The following is a 4,646-nucleotide window of genomic DNA, read 5'->3' as shown; positions in this document are numbered from 1 at the left end:
CGTGCACCACCACCCCTGTTTTAGAAAGAGAAGGAGGAGGCCGGGCGTGGTGGCGCACGCCTTTAATCCCAGCAGAGGCAGGCGGATCGCTGTGAGTTTGAGGCCAGCCTGGTCTACAAAGCGAGTCCAGGACAGCCAAGGCTAACACTGAGAGACTCTGTCCTGAAAAACCAAAAATAAAAGAAAAAAAGAAAAAAAAAAAAAAAGAGAGAAGGAGGAAGAGGAGGAGGTAACCAGCATAGTGGCTCAGAGCTGTAATCCCAGGCTGAAACAGGATCATCATAAATTCAGGCCAGCCTGAGCTATGGAGTAAATTTGAGATTAGCCCAAGCTAGAGTGAGATCCTTCAGTGAAAAAAAAAAAGCAAAGAAGCAGGGGTGGGGTGGGGGTGGGGAGCATCCCTTTCTGAGGGTCTATGGGCAGGTAATGGCTGCTGAAGAGGAGGAGAGATTTTCTTCAGTGATCTGATGACTGGTAAGGTGTCCGTGCTTATGTACATAATGCTCATCCGTGCTCCTCAGGAAACTCCGTGGGTCACACGCACACACAGAAGCATGAAATGGGGAGTAGTTGGAAAGAGAAGATCAACAGGAGGGGGACAAGACAGTAATGGGGGTGAATATGACCAAATGCATTATGCATTATATACAAGCATGGAGTGTAAAGCCCATCCTTATGTATAATTAATGCAGCCTAATAGCACTTTGCTAGAGACTGATGAGCTAGGCCAGATGGCTCTGTGGGGAAAGACACTCGCTGCCAAGCTTGCAAATCTGAGTTCAGTCCCTAGGCCCCACCCACGTGCTAGGAGAACCAGCCCCTGCCAGTTGTCCTCTGATATCCACACACACACACAGGGTTTCTCTGTGTAGCCTTGGCTGTTCTAGACTCACTTTCTATGCCGGGCATGGTGGCGCACGCCTTTAATCCCAGCACTTGGGAGGCAGAGACATGTGGATCGCTGTGAGTTCGAGGCCAGCCTGGTCTACAAAGCTAGTCTAGGACAGCTAAGAATACACAAAGAAACCCTGTCTCGAAAAAACAAAAACAAAAACAAAAAAACAACAAAAAAAAATCACTTTCTAAACCAGGCTGGCCTCGGACTCCCAGAGATCTGCCTGCCTCTGCCTCCCGAGTGCTGGGATTAAAGCGCACATACACACACACACACACACACACACACACACACACAGAGGCACACACACACAGAGGCACACACACACACACACACACACACACACACACACAAATAATATAAGTAAATGTAATTTTTCAAAAGCAAAACAAGGTGGGGAAGTTATAGACACTAGAAAAGGGAACAGGAAGTGAGCCAGAATTAGAAAAACCCACAGAAGATTATAGTAGGAGAAGCTGCCCCACCCTCCCCCACCCTTCCCAGCCCTCCTGATCACATTCCAGCCTAGGTAAAAAACAAAGCCACTCACAGCTCTCTGCAGCTGACCCTGGGGCTCACACACCCCTCCCTCCTTCCCTCCCTCCCTCTCTCTCTGTCACACACACACACACACACACACACACACACACACACCTAGCCCCCAAGCAACTTGAGGAGAGGGCTCGCAGCGCGTTGGCATAGGCCCTTAGAAATTAGCATTCTCCTTCTGTCATTTTACTGATGGGAAAGGAAGGCCTGGGGAGAAGGAGACAGTCATCAGAGACCACGCAGCACTTTGGGCAACTATCTTGCCTGGAAGCAAGGTCTCCTGACTCAGGGGAAACCCAGATTCTTCCAACCTCCTGCAGTCCGCTTTCCCCTCTGCAGAACACCCTGTAGACACACGGGCCTCAGAACTCCCTCCTCCAGTTCCTGCTAGCAGCTTCCACTTCCCCTGGGGAGCAAAGTGGGGAAGCAAGCACTGAGCAGGAAGCTGAGCAGCTGAAGAGAGCTGGAAGATTTGCTCTTGCAGAACGTGGCAGCTCCAAGCTATGTAGGCAAGAGAATAGAAGTGTTCAAGGTTACCCTCTGCTACTTATCAAGTTTGAGACCAGCTGAGGATACAGGGGACACCATCTTTAAACAAAAAGGGGGGGGGGAGGGTGTTGTATACACAGTGAGTGGATTATCATGATTTTTGCCAAATCAGGAGGTACCTGTCATCTATAAAAGGCCTCTTAGAGCACATTTCTTTAAGCCCAGCACTTGGAAGGCAGAGGCAGGAAGATCAGGAGTCCAAAGACCACGTCTCAAGGTGGGGCAAGAGGAGTCAAAACGACTTAATGAATGTTTGCCCCAAGTTTGATGACCTGAGTTTAATCCTCAGACCCACATGGTGAAAAGAAAATAATTATTCTTAAAAGTTGTGCTCTGGGGCTGGAGAGATGGCTCAGTGGGTAAGAGCCCCACCTGCCAAAGGAACCGGGTTCAATTCCCAGCACCCACACGGCAGCTCACAACTGTCTGTAACTCCAAGATCTGACACCCCTACACCAATGCACATAAATTAAAATTAAAAAAAAAAAAGTTGTGCTCTGGCTTCCAAAGGAGTATAGCATTCAAGTGAACCCATACATACAAGCATGCAAACACGCACTCACACACATACACACACACTAAATATTTAGTGTAATACAAATTTTCATAAAAAAAAGAAAACATGGGGACAGCAAGATGATTCAGTGATTAATAGCTTACCAATAATAGCCAACCAGACTTCAACTCCCCCAAACTGTATAGAGATACAGTAAGAACCAACCCCATAAAATTGTCCTATGACTTCCACCAACACCATGGCATGCACCTTTCCCTACCCACCACACACACAATAATTAAAAAAAAAAATAAAGATTTAAGTTTCAAAATAATAAATAAATAACCAAGAATCCCCGTTATCTGTACTCAGGCATTAAAAGCTGTTATACCAGTCGAGCGTGGTGGCACACGCCTTTAATCCCAACACTTAGGAGGCAGAGGCAGGAGGATCGCTGTGAGTTCAAGGTCAACCTGGTCTACAAAGCAAGCCCAGGACAGTCAAGGCTACATAGAGAAACTCTATCTTGCGAGGGGGGGGGGGGGTAGGAGGTTGGGGGGGAGAGCTATACTGCCCTGGCAGTCTTTTGCCTGGTCATACCGTTCTACGAACCACCAGGGAAGCATTTATTGGAAGTGTTTACAGAGGGCTCTTTATGAGAGCCATGGAACCCAGAAGAATCCCAGTGGCGGAAGAGTTCTGGCATGGTAAGGAATCTGGGCTGGTGAGAACAATGCGCAGAAATGGCCTGCAAGCAGGAAGCAGAAGTAGCAAACCTGGTGGGCAGCCAGCCAGCCTGCAAGGTAACGGGATTCCAAGAAAGGCTGACAGACCAGGGCCTCAAAGCTCTATGTTGGAGTCAAACCCTCCTAGGTTTCCCAGGGTACCTGGCCCTGGCCTCCTCCGGTCTTGAAGCCTCACAGTAAGGGACCAACTGTGCTGTACTATTTTCTGTGAAATGTGGGGTTTGGGTCTGTGGGTGTGGTCGCCCTATGTAGTTCACCTTGGAACTTGTCATCCTCCTGTTTCTGTTCTGATAGTCCTAGGACTACAGGGTGAAACCGTGCCCGGCTCGTGAAGTGTGTGGTCTGTCCAGTGATGGGGAGGAAGCGAGAACTAGAAACAAGAACAATGACTTTCCTATATTAACTCATTGTCTGTCACTCATTCAAATGCCCACATTGCTTAGGATCATGAAGAAAAATAGGTTAATAAGAAAATAGTTGTACAAGGCTACACAGAGAAACCCTGTCTCGGAAAAAGAAAAGAGAATAGGTGTGCCAGGCATGGCGGCGCAAATGGGAAAAGAAAACTCTCCCACCTCCACCTCTTGGAGCTTTTTGCAGGGAACTGAAGCAGTATTTCATCCAGGGACCAGGAGCCACACAGGCAGCAGAGCTCCCGATGGCTTTTGGTTTTGTATGGTGGTTTCCCAACAAGTCCTTAGGAAAGCGCCAGTCCCTGGGTATATTTTTCCCAAGGGAGGGAGGCTCCAGAGGGCAGCCACCACTGCCACCAGATATCCTGGACCACGGTGGTGTGCCCTGGGCCCTCTCATCCCTGAGGTCTCTTCCCTTCCAAGTGTCTCAAGGACAGGCTCTCCAATCAGTATCCCTCAGTTAGGATCCTGGCCTAATTCTCTCTGGCTGCACTGGACTTCCTGTGTGGCCTGGGGACTTTGGGTGTCACTAAATATGGATTTAGCAGTCTCAAGGACATCTCTTCCTCTCAAACACCGGCCAAGCGCCTGCTACTGGTTCAGCGCCAACTCCTGCTGGTAACATCAGCGACTGTCTTACCTCCTTCATGGCTGCTCCATCCCATTAGCAGTCAGCCCTGCTCCTTGCACTTAACAGTCAGACATCATCTGAGGCCCCTCTTTAGCTGGATACAAGAGCACCTACAATAAAACTACATTTCCAAACCTCCCTCATGGCTACAGGACTTCATTCTGGACAAAGACACAAGGGAACAAATGTTCATTTTGAAACATCTTAGTACTGTTCTCAATGGGAAGGAAGGGATTTAATATTTAATAGCCAGTTCAGCCAGGCTAAAAAAAAGAAATCATTTTTGCTTTATCTTCTTTTTATCATCATCTCCCTTCCTTGTCCATGTTGCTTTGCTTTGCTTTGGTTTAGCATTTTGTTTGTTAGT

General features: G+C 48.2%; 1 long non-coding RNA gene across 1 annotated transcript; it reads left to right on the top strand.

Annotated features, from left to right (window-relative positions):
* Positions 1 to 3,072: 3,072 nt before the first annotated feature.
* Positions 3,073 to 4,418, top strand: LOC311580512. Its single transcript, XR_014773483.1, has 2 exons — positions 3,073 to 3,292; positions 3,530 to 4,418. It is a non-coding gene; the product is annotated as an uncharacterized lncRNA (long non-coding RNA).
* The last annotated feature ends 228 nt before the right edge of the window (positions 4,419 to 4,646 follow it).

This window comes from Acomys minous (assembly GCF_964271855.1).
Source record: "Acomys minous genome assembly, chromosome: 13".
Taxonomy (NCBI): Eukaryota; Metazoa; Chordata; class Mammalia; order Rodentia; family Muridae; genus Acomys; species Acomys minous.
The sequence above is the reverse complement of the archived record's forward strand: the minus strand, read 5'-3'. Positions and strand labels throughout refer to the sequence as shown.